This window comes from Equus przewalskii, chromosome 23, assembly GCF_037783145.1.
Source record: "Equus przewalskii isolate Varuska chromosome 23, EquPr2, whole genome shotgun sequence".
In the NCBI taxonomy this organism is placed as follows: domain Eukaryota; kingdom Metazoa; phylum Chordata; class Mammalia; order Perissodactyla; family Equidae; genus Equus; species Equus przewalskii.
In genome coordinates this window covers 26,126,723-26,143,937 of record NC_091853.1, presented here as the reverse complement: position 1 = coordinate 26,143,937, position 17,215 = coordinate 26,126,723, and the positions used below count along the sequence as shown (strand labels likewise).

Below are 17,215 nucleotides of genomic sequence, written 5' to 3'. Positions count from 1 at the left end.
AGGGCTGAGGACAACTGAGATCCACTAGCAGGGAGGGTAGAGGGCTGAGGGGCGGTCTGAAAGTGGGGCTCAATGACATGCCAAGAGAAGGCTGGAGAGGACACCGGCCATCTGTTCTTCTCTAAAGAGGAGACAGAAATAGCATTTGTCCTGGAACAGGGAAGATGGGAATTAGACCCACGTATGACACTCCTGACTGCTAGGTTTCTAGCACTGTTGCAGATGGCTGTGAGATCTGAGTAAGTCCTTCAGCTCACCTGGGCCTCAGTTTACCAATCTGTAAAATCAGCATTTACTCAAGATGACCTCTGAGGTCCTTTCTACCTTGAGCCTTTTGTGCTTCTTTCTGGGAAAAGTTACAAGAGGAGGTCACGGGGAGAAGCAGAACCTCTTTGGGGGAATACAAAGATGATGTCCATGTGCTTCTTGACCTCCAGGAGTTCATGATCAGGTGAGGAGAGCAGATAACAACAACATATGAAATAAAAATAACAGCAAGCAGGCACCGTTCTGGGTGCTTTAAGAAAATTAACTACCCAAGACAGCCCTTGAAATAGGCACTATGGTTAGCTCCATACTGCTGATGACAAAAGTAAGGCACAGAGAGGTTAGGTAACTTGTCCAAAGTCACACTGCTAGCAAATGGACAGATCAGGTTTTGAACCCAGGTAGTCCCACTCTGAACTCAGTGACACTCACCACTATGCACACTGCCTCAGGGAAAGGAATATATATAACTCACATTCAAGGCTGGTGCTCTGAGTGCTGTAGTCAATGATCAAGACCATGAATTTTGAAAAGGTCTGAAAGGGCAAATCCAGGAAGGCTTCACTGAGGAGGTGGCATTGTGTGGAGCCTCAAGAGAAGGGTAGGGAGGTGGAGGCGTGGCAGGAACAGCTTGAGCGGAGGCACAGCTGTGGGCTGAGAAGGGGCACTTAGGGAAGAGCGAGGAGACCGACAGAGCTGGAACCAACGATGAGCGTGGCAGAGGTGGTGCAGGGAAGGGTGTAGGGAGAGAAGAAGCGACACTGGCGGCCCGATGCCGGGGCTTGCTCAGCAGTCCGAGCTCTATTGGAAAAACTGTGGGGAGCCCGTAAAGGGTTAAAGACTGTGGACGCTAACTTGGGGGAGGGGGTGCAGGAGCCAGCACAAGTTCGGAAACAGACTGTCCAGGGCTGGAGGAAAGGAGGGCAGGTGGGGCAACTAGAGAAGACCAAGAACTAACTGACTGTGGGATGAGGGTAAGGGAGGAGGGAGGAGTGAAGGGGGCACACCTCCACCAGAAGGCTGGTGAGGAACCTGGATGGTGCCCCTGAGGGGTGTGGGGCCGGGGCTCTAAACTGTGCACACTAGGAGTGAAACAGAGAGGTTGGTGAAGCATTTACAATTCAGCTTGCATATCACCTCCCCAGGGAAGGCTTTTCTGACCCCCACTCCCAATAGCTCTGCATCCCTATTACAGGTTCTCACCTGCGTATGGGACGTCTCTTCAACACTGGTCACCACTGTAACAAGCACTGTAACTGGTGTCCTTTTCCCCATCAGCCCCGAGCTTAGTTCAGTCCCGTGTCCCAGTGCCCAACACAGCACAGGCACGTGGATGCTCAGTAGCTACTCGCTCAGTGAACTGAGCCCTGCCTCTGGGCTGAATGCCCTTCTCCCATCCTTGGACGTCAGCATCGCGGCTTCTCCTCGCCATTTCCCCAGGGTCTGCGCCTCCCGGCGGAGCGCAGGGCGGGAAATGTATTCGTGTGTTCACCTGTCCACTCTCCCCACACTGATGGGTTCTGACACTTCTGTACAGTGTTGCCGGGTGGCAATAATGAACAGTTTAGCATGGAAATTGGCCTGAGCAGGATGGGGCTGGTGTGTGCGTGTGCGATAGACAGCGTTTGGCTAGGGGACACCTTCAGCCCTGCAAGCTCCAGCTGAAGAGATCTTTGGCCTGTCCCTCCCAGCCGATCCACCTCTGCCCCTTCTGTGCTCTCCCAGACTCTTCTGCTCCATCACCACCAACATGGACCTGAGGCGGGTCAGAGGGAGGAGCCAAGAGCTCTGGCGTCGCTCCCCAGAACGCGTTTCAGGACTCTGGAGTTCCCGCTCCTCTACTCCCATCCCAAGATGTAAGAGGCTGCAGGGGGGGTCTTCTTTTCCCCCTACAAGAGCACCGCCAGCTACCTCTGGTTGTTGTCTTCCTTTGAGGGCCAGTTCCAGACACTTTCTGAGAAATACTTTCTCCCAAACCCCCGTGAGATTTTAAGGGAAAAGGGAAGACAAGAGCATCTGATCCTCATTTTCAGAAGTGGAATAATTTGGCTCCTCACCAAGCAAGGGCAGGGACCATCTTTGAAAACTCCTAAAAGGGGGAATACCAACTCCTTTCAGGGTCTGGGTCGCAGAGTCAGCCTCAGAGGGTCCCTCCCTCCATCAGTGGTGGCTCCGCTGGGGGTGTTGTGGGGAGGGAGCTCATCAGGACATACTTAGCAGGCACTGCCTGATGCTAGCGGCACTAATGGATTCTGTTATCATGCAGGGACCCTTGTCTGCAGATCAGCAAGGCAGGACGAGGTGGCAGGGTAAAAAGACTTCGTTAGCGAAGAGGCTTAGGTGGGGCTGTGCCCTGGGAATTACAGCGATGAGAAGCCTCTGGACAGGAAGTCAGGAGGGGAACCCAACGTGCTGGACCCTCAGCCTCGATTTTGCCTCCAATTTGAATTTGCTACGATTTTGAATTTGAATTTGCGAAGGAAGGTGGAGATGGAGGGACTCCTTTTGCCTCTTTTATGAGGTCTGGACAGCCACGTGTTGGGTGGGACTTCTTGTAGTAGCCTGGCCCTCTCTCCTTGGGGTGGTAGGGGCCCAAACTCTGATTCATTCTATAGCGCACATTCTCTCTCCCAGGAAAAGGAACCAAGTCCCGGATGGGAGGGAATAATAATACCCTACATTTATAGAATGTTTTTATTGCTTCTGAAGTGTTTCCACATACAATACCTCACTGCAGCCTCACCACATGCCCGTGAGGTGAGAATTATTATCCCAATTTTATATACGGGGGACAAGGCTCTGGGAGTTTATGAGACTCGCCCAAGGTCACGTATCTGGGAAGTGGCAGAGTGTGGACTTGAATGAGGGTTTTCTGATTTCCCGTCCAGAGCTCATCTTGCATCCTCTATTCTCTCAAAGTTTTTGTTCCTCTGAATCCTCCTACCAGGGAAAAACCCATGGGGCCCTCCTCAACGGCCCTCACTCAATTTCATTTGTCTTAAAAACTGTCCACAGGCCCAGCTGCCTCTACTAGATCCAGGGCTGGTCTAGCACAAAGCTGATCTTGGGGTGCATTTGTCTTCATGCCCTCGGGAGCCGGGGGGAAGTTTGCAGCTGGGGTGTCCATTCCTCAGCTCAGAACCGCAGCATCCCAGGATTGAGGGGAGCCCCTGGGTCCAGGTGAGACTTCATCCTCCTTGTGGGCCAGGGGATCTGAGTTTCTTTCTTTCATTCCTTTTATTTTTTTGATGAGGAAGATTTGCCCAGAGCTAACATCCATTGCCAATCTTCCGCTTTTTGCTTGAGGAAGACTCACCCTGAGCTAACATTTGTGCCAATCTTCTTCTATTTTGTATGTGGGTTGCTGCCACAGTGTGGCTGCCGATGAGTGGTGTAGTCTGTGCCTGGGAACCGAACTGGGGCTGCCGAAGTGGAACACACTGAACTTAACCACTAGGCCACAGGGCTGGCCCCTGGGTTTCATGTTTTGACCAAAAAGAACAAATGTTCTACAGCTTCTATTGGCAAACTGATTCAATGCTTACTGCACTCCTCCATCCTGCTCACAAAGTTCCCTCTAAGGTTTAACCTCCTGCTACAGCTGAGGGCTATTTATTCTGTGCAGACAAACTGAGGGTTACTTCCCACGAGAGGGCAGGACTCATCTCCAATGGTCTAAGGAGAGAGGACTCTGAAAAGGGACCCCATCCCCACCACCCCAGATTACATTTCTCATATTGAACACATGGCCTGGCAAGAACTCAACTCAAAATAGGGAGATTTTGGAGGAGAGAGAAAAGAAATATCAACTGACTGGGAACTCCCACAGAAACACGAGCAGTTGGTCACCTGAGTGCCACGCCCAGTCGCACCTTCCCTGGCTGAGGTGTCTGGCTTAGGCAGCCGCCCTAAGAGCTGAGATCAGGCTGGTTGGAGGTAAAGCAGCCCATGGTCAGCACTGCTGGGCCCTCAGCAGGCTCTGCCCACTGAGGTGGGAGCAGGGATTCCGAAAGATGAAGATGAGCTGGTTGCCGACCTGCAGGGACTTCCTGAAGGTCTCACGAAGACAGAATGTATCTCTTCAAATAGTGCTGGAATGCCTACTGTGCAAAGTATGGTGCTGGGCCCAAAAAGCTGTGATCCGGGCCTTGCCCCAAGCAGCTTGTATGGGGAAGGAGTGATACAGGTAACTTCAAGGCTGAGTGACAAATGCACATGGAGTGATTTGGAAAATGTTCCAAAGTTCAAAAGAATGAGAGATAAAGTCCACAGGGTAGGGGGTGAAGAAAGAAAAATCAACAAATGTGCCAAGTAGTACAGTAATGAGATTTGCAAAGAACACAAAATGAGGGCGTCATGCATTGACATGATGGTTAACCAAAGGCAGGAGGAAGGAGGCACGGAGTTGGAGGAGGGGACGCATGTTGGCAGGAACTTAAGAGAATGGGTCTTTCTCCTTTCAGATTCTCAGTGAGTAGATTCCTAACCTCTGGCTTCAGTTCCTCGCAGGCACCTTACCTGGCTCACTCACAGCACTCCTTCCTCCTCGCCCCAAACCACTCAGTTCCCAGCATAATGGGAATGTGTGCATCTTAGCACCTGAGTCTGCACCTGGGGCTAGAAACGGGACAGGGAGTTCCTAAAATAGAGAGTAGAGCTCGGGGCTGCGTGGAATGTCAGCTTGCTGATTCCTTGAGTCTCTAGGTCGCTGGGGACTGGCATCAACCAGACAATAGAAATCCACACGTGATTTCCAAGATTCACTTATGTCAGTGCCAAGTTTTAACCCCCATGGCTCCCGAACTCTTTGACCAGAGCTCCTAATGGGGACTGACCTACTGTTGAGAATTTCATGGAGCTTCTGGAGGAAACAACTCAGAGGAAGAGAGGAACAGGAAGGGAAAGGAGGACACCGGGAAAATATCTGGTGTCCTCTCTCTGACACCCCTCTCACAGCAAAGTGAGCCACTAATGCATTAATTAACTAAATAGTTTTGAATGTACTCCATTGCACCTCATTGTCTGCAGCTGCCATTCCCTGGAGGAGCTGTAATATACTCAGTGCACACTATATAATTAAATATCAACACATGTGTCCCCTGCCCAGCGCTGGGATGCGTGTTTACTCGTCTTAATGAGAACTGGAATGGCCTTACTGATGAGAGGCCCATAGAGGTAGGAGGGGGTGAGGCACACATCGCCTGCGGTTGAGGTGCATACGCCCAGTCCCCCTCTCTTCTTGCTTCCCCACCACCTACTGCCTACATCCTGCCCCCAGATAGGGCATCTCAGGACACCTGGTGGAAGCTTTTCACCCGACCACAGGCCAATGTGCCATCAGCTTCCCGCTTCCCTAATGCAAGTCAGAGTCAGCCGCAGCAGCCCGCACGTGGTGCATAATGACTATGTTTTTGCTTAATACAAATTGTGGTGATTTAGCAGCCCAAATACCAATTCCCTACTGAGATCCCCGTCGTTGAAACCCCACACACATACACAGACGTGGCAGACACCGACACAGCACCTGCGTGCTGCCCCCGCCCCCACCGACCCCCTCGATCCATCACAGAAACACCCTCTGGCTCTGGGGGCCCAGTGTTATTGATACTGAGATGGGTGACAAAGTGAACTGCTGTATGGATGCGGCTTGGTGGGCCCCAAAGGGCAGGGCCTTAGAGTCAGGAGGCCTGCATTGAAATCCTGGTGTTGCTGCTTACTGGCTATGAAACCCTGGGCAAGTGGCCTAAACCTTTGGAGCTTAGGTTTTCTTATATGGAAAGTGGGCACAGGGACACCCACGTCACGGGTAAGGATTAGAAGGTGTCACTTCTGAGGAACATCAGTGCTCCCCTGCCCTCCCCTCCTCTCTTCACACACAGCCGTGCCCGGATGAGGAGCGGAGCCATCTGTGCAGAGGAGAGAATGGACTACGGGGGTGAACCGTACCTCACACTCAGATTTCAGTTTATAGCACACTCATCTGAATTCAAAACAGGTCACAGGAATGCAAGACTCTTATCTGTTTTGTTCACTGATGTATCCCGGACCCCTAGCATTGTGACCAATAGATAGCAGCTGCTCAGGAAATACTTTCTGAATAAATGAATGACACACTTTCTCTTATTGAAGCCTCATAACCACCCCACGTGGTGGAGTATATAGCCACATTTTGCATAAGAATAAATAGGCTCAGAGAGGTTGAGTGCCTTGCCCAAGGCACAACAGCTAGCCTGGGATAAAAACTCAGATTCTGACTCAAGTGCTCTTTCTGGTGCCTTCTGCGGGCTCTAAATGGTTGAAGAGTCTCTAATTTTTGAAAAAGGGAAAATAAAGACAGAAAGAAGATAAAGTGTATGCGGTTTCGAAGAATGACAGGCACTGCTCTTGAGAGAGTAATGGGCCCCAACACCATTCTTAATTGGCCATGTGTGGCCAGGTTACAGTATCCCAGTAAGTCCCAGGTTCAACCAGGACATGAGACCACGGAAAGAGGACTTCTCAGCAAGCACAAGAGGCGGGACCTCTGCGAAGCAGAAGGCTGGACTCCTCCAGGATCACGGACTCTAGACTCCACCCCCAAGTTCGTTTAAAAAAAAAATACTGTGCCCCTTCAGTGGTTCCTATTAGGCTGAGCTGATAATCAGCCCATCTTGTACTCTTTAGCGTGAATTCCCTAGAGAGTGTCCTGATTGTCCTCACTCAGGCCTGTGGATGCTCCCAGACCAAGTTATTGGACGTGGAACAGCTGGGCCGGGGTAAAGGCCGGCCCCTCCCTGCACTGTGCTCCCTTGTCTGCTGCAGAGAGAGACAGAGGAAAGAAGAGGCTGACCTTTGACAGTCACGGGCAGACGGGAGCAATGGGCTACACGCTCCAGACCCAGACATGACACATACTAAAAAACTGATAAACAAGTGCAGATTAATGGAGTGACGACAAGACACAGGGAGAGTTCAGATGGGTTACACATGATCAGCAAAGTCTTGGCCCCTCAACCTTGTGTGCTGGCAGAACTTTAACTCATCATGAACATATCTCTGTCTCCCACAGTGGATTGGATGTTGCAGAGACCCAGACCCAGGGCGGATTGGTGCTCTATCCAAAAGTATATTTGGGGTGCATCTGGCCCTGTCTAGAAATAAGACGGAGCCCATCTCCTGGAAAATATGCAATAGCGTGACCCCAGCCTTGTGAGCAAGTGGGCAAGGGGCTTGGAGCACCAAGGAGTCAAGAGACTCAGAGTTGAACTTGAAGATTACACTGGGGTTCACAGGGGCAGAATCCAGAGAAGCCCAGGGGAATGGAAGACAGATCTGAGGCAGGGCTTGGGGGATGGTAGAGGAAGAAGAACAGAAGGAACATTCTCAACAGATGAGCCAGGGGACTTCAGTCAGCGGAGGAGAGACTAAAACCCACAATGCCAAGAAAACTGGATTCTACCCTGGTTTTGGCACAAATCAAGTGTGGCTTTGAGCAAGTCATTTCCCTTTTACGGTCTTGAGTTTCTTTAACCCCCAAAAATGAAGGGCTTGGGTTGGATGAACTCTAAAGTCTTTACTATTTTTAAAAATTCTGAAATTCCAAATTTATCACTCCCTCCTCAAATGTCTGGACTTTTCTGGTCACCGCCAACCATGGAAAACAGGACCTCCAAGGACTTTTCCAGCCAGGTGTGGGGTGCCCCGTGAATCCCTCATTAGATATTCACCACCTCTTCTCGCTCCCCACTCCCCGCCCCCCATATCCCCATATGCAGATGGCTTTGTTTTCCAAACCTGATAGATGCTGACAGGTATATTGTCTCAGCATCAGCAGACTGCCAGAGGCTGCTCAAGTCAAATGATTTTCTTTCCCCTAATAACTTGGAGGATTTTTTTCTCTTAAAAGGCAAAAAAATAGAGGTCTTTTTTTTTTCAGGCCTCTTTTTTACCTTAAAGAGACAGAATGTCATTTATCTTCCACTTTAGCCCAAAGTCAAATGAAAGGAATGCTAAACAAAGACCAGCCTGCCCTGGAGCAGTCATTTGTGACTAGAGGCTGGGGAGAAAGGGGATGGGCCTTGGGGACCATCTCCAGAGACTGGTGATTGACAGGCTGAAGGGAAGCGGGGGCGGGTGGGATCTGAACTGCAGCCAGGAGGAGAGGCACAGCCACCCACAGAGGCGGGGGAGCAGGAGGCCCTGTGGGGTTGGATGCCTGCCAGATGGGGGGTATGGGTCTGGCCAGTAGGCAAGAGCTATCTGTGGGGGTGCTCATAAAGAAGCTAATTCAGCCAAGCACAAGAAGACAGAACAAGTCTGGGGTGGTCAAATTCGAACAGGCTTCATGATATGATTCTGTGACCCCAAAATTACTTTAGTCTTCAGAATAGGCCTCAATGCTGATGAAAATTGCCTTTTACTCTAATAACCTGTATTGTTTTTCATGAACAGTTGACCGGGATTGGGTGATCCACCAACCAACAAGTTCTTTAAGCTCCCCCCGAGGGATAAATATCTTAGCAGTTGTAACGATAATATAACGATATAACGATAAATAAAATACAGTTCTTGCTCTCAAGAATCCCAGGATCTGATGAAGAGGACGAGACAGAGAAAGAAAAATAACAGGGAGCAATGCTAGTGAGCAAATGCTTAATGCAGAGGATGGTCATGCCCGGAATTCAGGGATCAGTTGGGGCTGAGGCAGGAAGGCTTCCTGGAGGAGGTGTCTTTCCCAGTGGTGCTGTAATGGATGGAACCATTTCATTAAGGGACTGCAATCTGACTGCAAGATGGAACCAGGGACACAGATTAAAGGTGAGTAGGTTTGACAAACTTAGAAAAAGGCAAATTGTCCATCTCAAAGAAGAGTGGTAGTGGCAGTACAAGTGGGGAGGCTGCCATGTCAGGCATTGCCACCGCTTGAGCCTAAGGGACAACAAGATTTACGTACTCTGGGAATGGGGTGGGGTGCTTTCTGCCAGACTTAGTGGTAATTATAATCATAATCATCATCACTAACTTTTATTGAATGCTTACTCCAGCCAAACACTATTCTAAAGGTTTTATATGCACCATCTCATTTCATGTTCAAAGTAAAATTATGAGGTAGTTCTCCATTTTAGAGGTGAGAAACCTGAGGAGGCACTGAGAGTTCAAGAAACTTGCCTAAATTACCTCACCTACTCTCTAAACTTAGATTTCTTTAACTGTTTTTTTTTTTTAAAGATTGGCAACTGAGCTAACATCTGTTACCAATCTTCTTTTTTTCTTCTTCTTCTTTTCCCCAAGGACCCCCAGTACATAGTTGTATATTCTAGTTGTGAGTGCCTCTGGTTGTGGCATGTGGGATGCCGCCTCAGCATGGCCTGATGAACGATGCCAGGTCCGAGCCCAGGATCTGAACCAGCGAAACCCTGGGCCGGCAAAGCGGAGTGTGCGAACTTAACCACTCGGCCACGGGGCCAGCCCCCTCTTTAACCGTTACAGGATGACAATAGTAGCTTTTCCCTGCTAGGATTATGTCTTGAAGATTAAATGAGAAAATGCATGCGATGCACTTAGCACAGAGTCTGGTAAGTGGCAGGTGCTTCATAAATATTTGCATGCGCATCAGCATCACGGCTCTGAGGGAGAGATGCACATCATAGTGGCAGACCTATGTGGAAGCCGCTGTTTTGGGTCTCTGTTAACTCAGGGAGTCACAGTTTTCTGGCTAGAGGAAGTATAATTGGGAAAAGAGGTCGGATCATATCATGAAAGGCCTGGGATGCTTGGATCTTGCCTTGTGAAAAGGAATGTTCTATTCTTCCCTCTATTTCTAGCTCTCTACTTTGCCACTGCCTTACAAGCAACTCATAAGGACCTACAACTTACTGCTGCCCCCTCTTCTTCCATTTCTGATGCCTCTGCCTGCTAGATATGCCCACAGCACTGCCCATGTCTGCAGGCGACACCCGGGGCTCACGAGGGTCTGATCTCCGCCTGGGCAGGCTGAGCAGGGCGCATGCCCTGACACTTATCTCACCGCTGGGGAGCTGTGCTTCTGAGTCCTTGGGTGGCAACTGTCCCCAGGAAGCTGTGTTCTCTTCCTAAAAGATCCTGGAGGGCAGAGGGAGCTGATCTCATCGCGTCCTCAGAGAGTGCTGGGTCCACTGTCTAGTTGTGCAGAAGGGAGGGCTGGGCGGGCTCCAGCCTTACCTGAGAGTCCCCTTAGGAGCCTGCACACAGCTGCTATGTGTGATCAGGGTACACGTTCTCGAGCAGCAGTGGAGAAAGGGGTAACTGAGTTGCTCTGGGGCTGGCTGGCTGCAGAAGATGGGTTCCTCCAGCACCTCCTAAAGAATGTGGCCAATCAGCCTGATGCCATGGAAAGAGCTCAGGCCTAGGAGGGAGAAGATTAACAGCTGGGTGACCCAGAGCAAGTCTCTGCCCTCTCTGGGCTGGAGCTGCCTCACCGGCACCTCTGAAGGCCGCAGAGAGCAGTGGTGGAGAGCGAAGCCTGGAGCCCTTTCTAGGTTTGGCTCCCGGCTGTACCACTAAGAAGCTGCATGACTTGGGGCAAGGTATTTAACCTCCATGAACTGAATGTCTTCATTTGTAAAAAGCATTGGTGCAGGATTATGAATTAATACACATACAGCTCTTAGAACACAACCCGGCACAGGAAACATTAGGCGTGTTACTAGCATTACTGCTGCCACCACCACTGCACAAAGGGTGTGGATTAGTGAGCCTTTCTAAGGGCTCTGAAAAGTCTGTGGTTCTATTTCCCTGCACTGTGAGCACCGTTTAGATTCAGACTTAACTAGCATTTGCTGAGCGCTTACTACATGTGAATATATTATTGTATTTAATCCTCGAAACAAGTCCTATGAGTCCCAGGTTATTATGCTTATTAAGAAACGAGAAAATCAAAGCTCAGAGAATTTAAGTGAAGTTCTCAGGGTCACATAGCTAGCACATGGTAGATCCAGGATTCGCACACAGTCCCACCCAGTCCTCTTTCCACTCTAATCTGTCTGTAATGGGACAAAGGATTGGTCCTTTGGTATCAAGCTGTCACGTCTGGCCAAGATTTTGGGCCAAAGCTCTGGTTCCAGGCAGATCCAGTTCTGGGCCTTAGTGTGTATGCTGAGCCGGCCTCAAGGGTAGGTGGGGGATTTGCCAATGAAAATGTTACCAGCTGAACCAGCATTAGCCAGCCATATTGGGGCTGAGATTGAAGGGAAACTAAAATTAATCCTCTCATTACTGGCCTGACCTGCAGAGGGATGGGCAGCACTGAGCCAGGAAGAAGTCTCATTAACATCTGCCGCTACAGTCTGCTCGCCTTTCATTTCCTCTGTCCCGCCTGGGAATGCTGCACAGGCACCGGGATGCCAAGATGCAATGTGTGTATGTACACACACACACACACACACACGCAGGCACACACTCACAACACGGACAGAATTAGGGGCTCAAGGATGCAGATCCTTGGGAAGAAGAGAAATTAGTGGCATATGTGGGTCTTCTCCCTATGCCAAGCCCCCTCTGAGGATATCAGGGTCAGAGGCCAGAGTCTTGCAGTCATGATGAGATTGGTCTCGGCAAATGTGTCCAGCGCTTGCCTGGTAATGGAGTGGCCCGGACCACTGACTGGCCTCAGCTCCTGTCAGTGAGAGGGGCTTCTGAATGTAGAAAGAAAGAGAGTGGTGACTCGATAAGGCCTGGTGGCCTGCAGTTATGTGTGGGGCTGAGGGCTGGGGAGTGAAGAGATAACTCTTCTGAGAGTCTGTGTTCTTGTTCTATTCTTGCAGTGGCACCTGGGGGAGGCAGGGAGGAACACAGAAGGTAGAGTCAGAAGGAGACTCAGCGGGTGGGGGTGGGAGGATGTAAGGGCTGCTGAGGGAGGGAAGAAGGCACTGTCAAACTCTCTGGATGGTCATCAGCCAGATGTGGAGACCAGATGGAGGAGACAGGCTGGAGGTGGGGGTGGGGAGGAGAAGAGGACAAAATGAGAGGAGGGTGACTGGGGAGGGCATCAGAGGCAGGTAAAGAAGGCAGTTCACCTAGATTGGCCGGCCGAGCAATGCCATCAGAGGGAGAAGTGGGAGGCGTTGCCAGGCCTCCTGTTAAACTGGTTGGTATGCCAGGACGGCAGAGATTGCCAGGCACTCCTGCTGAAGGCTCTGCTCAGCTCCTCCTCTTTACATTTCCACCATGACTTGAGCTCCACGGTACGCCCCCTGCCCTGTGCTAGCCCTTATGCCTCCTCTTCTCATTTCCACCCTCAAGTTCATTGCTGCAAAGTGACAACATTCCCAAGACTGCAGTAGTGGACACAGGACAAATCCCTTCAAGGAAATAAGTTGGTGTTTCTGGTCTCCCTGAACATATCTGGGATGCAAGGAAAATCGGATTCAGACCCAGCTGATCTGACACCTCCCTGGTGCTAAAAACTCTCTGGCCAGGCCCGGCCAATTGCTGTCTTTGGGGGAGCTAGGTCAGCTGGGAGCCAGCTGTGGTTGGAACTCTGCACACTGGCAACTCTGTGGGAGCTCCCAGACCCCTTAGAAAACAGAACTCAACAGCATGGCCACTGGCCCTCCAGCTGTGAGCAGACTGGCTGATCCTGCAGAAATGTTCAGGAGGAGGCATGTGATAAGTGGAGTGGAATGCCTGGAGACCCTTTACCTGAAGAGGAATCCAAAACTAGACTTAGACTGAAGGAGAGTGGGAAGGAAGCCTAAGGGTGAGTGTGGGGGGAGGATGAGGATGTGCCAGGTCAAGAACAAAGTGTGGGTCTTCCACCCAGGTCCACTTATGCCAACTCAGCATCCAACAGTGAAATGTGACCCCAAGTATGGACAACAGCTCATTGCTGAGCAAATGGAGCTACTCCTTCTGGGGAAAAAGGTGCCTCCTTTCTCCCCGACTGGATCCCCCCAGGGCTGGCGTGGCTGCCATCCTGGAGTCCTCTAAATGGGAGACAAAAAGCCTCCAGAATCCAAGTAGAAAAGGATAGAGGCTACCCAGCCTGAAGGAAGAGAGAGCTAAAATGATCCCTGAAAGATCCTATTAGGCTGAACAAGGCCTAAATTTGCTTGTATCCCTTAAAATTACAGGCAGCCTAGTGAGGTTGATATTCTCTGCTGGGAGATCTGGGGTCAGCTGGCTCCACACCAGTAGTCACTGCTCTCCTGGGGAATGGGCTGGAACTCTGGAAAGGTTATCCACAGTCCCAGCAGGGGATGAGAGCTACAACCTGAGGCCCTGGGGACAGAGGTCAGGCTGGAGAAAGGGTATAAGAAAGGCGATTTTCCTAAGAGAGCGCCTGAGAAAACCTGACAGCCCGAGACAGAAGACCCTTAAAAGATAGTTAAAAAGTGCCTAGGGACTCATTGGGATGGGTAAAGGGTTGGACACGGGTCGGTCTCCCACTGAGTGGTATCTTGGGGTTTTGTTTGAAGTGAACTGATGGATGGCTCAATTCTGTTCCTGTCTGAAGCAACCAAGCTTATGTACCCTCTTTCTACCTCCAACTTGGTGCTTTACAGTTTACAAAATGCTTTCAAAGTCAGGTTTGATTTAAGCTCACAAAAAGTCTGTTGAATAAACGCGTGGGGGCTTATTGCCATTTCACAGGCGAGGAAATGGAGGTCAAAGGCTGTTGCTTCCAGCATTAGTTCCCATCAGCATTTCCAATCAGATGGTAAGAGCCCAGTTAGCTAAATCTTGCAAAGCCTTTTAAATGCAGTGGTGGGCACCGCAAGGGAGGGGGGGGCAAATGGCCTGTAATGAACTCTGGGGCCCATCCATTTCCATGGATGTGGGCAGGAGGGAGGGCTGTGACCTCTATAGTTCTCGATTCTGCATGTATCCATGTGTACCCTTATTGCCAGAGCAGGACACTTGGTCAACACAAGTGTGGGCTTTGAGGCTATACAGCAATATGACCTGGGGTCATGGAGAATAAGACCCAAATATCTTGGGGTCATGGAGGATAAAACCCAAAGATGATGAGTGACAAGGTCAGAATTAGGTTGACATAGGTTGGAAAAACCTTGAGAAGAATGGGAAAGATCAACTAGAGAAAGCCCCAAGGTGGGAAACAGACAATCAAGGATGTTGTCCAGGTAGGCAGAAAATGCCAGAGAAAGAGTGATTTTACTCAGGGGAATGTAAGTGACTGAGGATTCATGGGGAGGTTAGATCTTGGTATGTTTGGCATGTAGCGCATGCTGGATCAAAGGCTAAAACCTGGAGTTATCTTTCACAATTACACATCTGATTATGTCCCTGACTTGCTCAAAGACCTTAAATGGCTCCCCTTTGCTGACCTAACTCCCACCTAAGAGCATGCCATTCATGATGGCTTACCACCTGGCCCATGCCTGCTTCTGCAGCCACTTGCCCTCTCTGTCTACTCCCTTCTCCCTGAGCCCTGGGCCCCTTGAGCACCAAGCCATGACAGTCCCCTGGGCTTGCTGTGCTCGGGTATACAGTGCCTTTGCACAGACTGTTTTGGCTGCTGCTGGGGAGTGGCCTTTAGCCTCTTGTCTAGCTCAGAACTCCTTCTTATATTTATAACCAAGCTCATATGCCTCCTATTCTTTGATGCCTTCTCCAACTTTCCCAGGCCAAGTCATTCATTCCCTCTGCTTAATTTAGGCCCCCAGCACTTGGTATGTATTTCTGTCTTGGTACTTGGTACATATCCCATGGCATTCCATTTGTTAATACAAGACAAAATGTGACATTCACCTTTGTATTCTTCCTACCTAACCCATTCAGAGTCGAGCATAGTGCCTAACTTATAACACACTCAGTGAGTTGAAGATTGGCGGAGTCCAGATTCTAGAACCAGGCTGCCTGGTTTGAACCCCTGCTCTGCCTCTGATTAACGGTATAACCTTAACCTCTCTGTGCCTCAGTTGCCTCATTTACAAAATGGGGATAATAATTACAGATACCTCATGGGATCATTATGAGGATTAAAAGAGCTAATTATGCAAAGCTCTAGGACAGTGGCACTTAGAAGTCACTACATGAGTGTTTACTGTAATGATTATTGTCTTTTGAATGAATAAAGAAACAACATGGAATTAGCAAGCTGGTCACATTTTTTCTTCAGTGACCTCAGAAGAACTCATAAGGAGTGTAGGGGTAGAAATAAAGTTCTGATGACGTGAAACATGGGATTACAGGCAGGAAAGCCTAAGCAATGGGCTATAGAACCAGACCAGTGGTTCTCAAAGTGTGGTCTCTGGGACCGGAGGCATCAGCCCCACCTGAAACTTGTTAGAAATGCAAATTTCAGGCCCCACCCCAACCCAGCTACTGAATCAAAAACCAGGGGAGTAGGGCCCAGCAGTGTGTGTTTGAACAAACTCTCAGGTGATACTGATGCACGCTTAAGTTTGAGGACCACTCGGCTAGACTTTGCCCATCTCTTATTATCTGGGTATAGTGTGTGCCCTGAGATTTCAAACCTGCTATTGCAGAAGAAGTCTGGGGCCTTACCCTGAGGACCGGAGAAAATATCAGGGAGAAAACACCCCTGTTGATAGTAGACAATGTGCATGGTCTCTACCATGCAGTAGGAGCTCACCAAGTGTCAACTGCTATCCTCTTTCCTCCTTTTCCTGTAAAGAAGTGGTACCAGAGGGATGAAAGAGAAAAAGCCACATTCCCAGGGCACTGCTTTTGGAGAATTCCTGAGTTTTTTGTAGTAGACAGGAGGGGAGAGCTAGAGCACAAGAATTGTGAGAGCCTTGCTTTGAGAATTAGTGCACACAATGTGCACCCTGGGTGCCCATTCTCTCATGGGCGTGGGGACAGTGTGCACAGGGACACTGTCACTCTCTGCTGAGCCTGAAGCTCAGCTTGAGGAACAGGTCGGGGAGAATGAGGGAGGAGAGCTTGGCTGGGGTCCAGTGTTCCTGACAAAGGTTTACATGGTGAGTCAGGCTAGCCCCAGCCTCCCCCCGAGAAAGGCCTGCAATGCCAAATGAAGGATTAAATCTTCAGGGGGTGGGGATGGGGGTGCTGCCTGCCTCTGCCTTCTCTCCTTATGTGTGAGAGCTAGCCGCACTCCCTTACCTCACACTGCACCTGGGCCTTCGGCCCCCCCGGCTGGGAACCCAATTTTCAGGGTCTTGAATGAGGCTCAGTGCAAACACCTGTATCCATGAGGATGGGAGGAGAAGGGGAGTTCAAATGACTCACTCCTTAAATATACCCAATTTAGGATGATTTAGGGCAGTGGTTTGCAAAGCATGGTCTCTAGACCCAAGAGCATCAGCATCCTCCGGAAACTTGTAAAATCAGCATCGGGGAAATGCACATTTTCAGGCTCCATCCCACATCCATTAAATCCAAATTCTAGGGGTGGGGCCCAGCAATCTGTGCTCTAACAATTCTGCAGGTGATTCTGACACCTGCCCAAGTTTGAGAACCACTGGTTTAGGGCATGAGTTGAAGTCTTCCCTGTTTGGAAGGAGAGGGACATGTGCTATCCCACAGCAAAGGGGCCTCCCTGTTGCCCTGGCATCTAACCCTGCCACTCAGCGCCCCCACAAGAATGAAGCGTTCTGGGCTTGAGCCAGAAAGAGTCTCTAGTGACAGGACAGGAGGAGAGGCCCTGTGGGTGGTAAAGGGGGAGGAGGTTGCCACAACTCATTTTCTCTTTTTTCTCTTAACATGAAAGCCCAGAGGAGGCCTCAGCCTCCCTGCCATTGAAACTGGTAAATTACAGGATGATGATGGTGATATTACCAATAATGATGATAATAGCACCAATAACGTGAGGTCAGACAGGCACTTTCCCGTCTCCGGTCAAGGGGTAAGGTTGCAGCTTGGGTGTATTTGCTTCTGCTTTAGAGAAAACCCTGGAACCAAGCCAGCTCCACTTCCATGCCAGGGGGTGCAGCTGGGGCTCCTAGCCCTGTGTCCTCCCTCCCTTCTGCTGGATGCTCCCTCCGGT

General features: G+C 50.2%; 1 protein-coding gene and 1 long non-coding RNA gene across 3 annotated transcripts in view; one reads left to right on the top strand and one right to left on the bottom strand.

Annotated features, from left to right (window-relative positions):
• Window positions 1–17,215, bottom strand: part of PLXNA2 (plexin A2) — a 213,034-nt gene that overhangs the window by 136,153 nt on the left and 59,666 nt on the right. The gene's annotated exons all lie outside the window — the stretch shown is intronic.
• LOC139078911 (uncharacterized) overlaps window positions 1–17,215 on the top strand; it is a 30,557-nt gene that overhangs the window by 150 nt on the left and 13,192 nt on the right. The window lies entirely within an intron of this gene.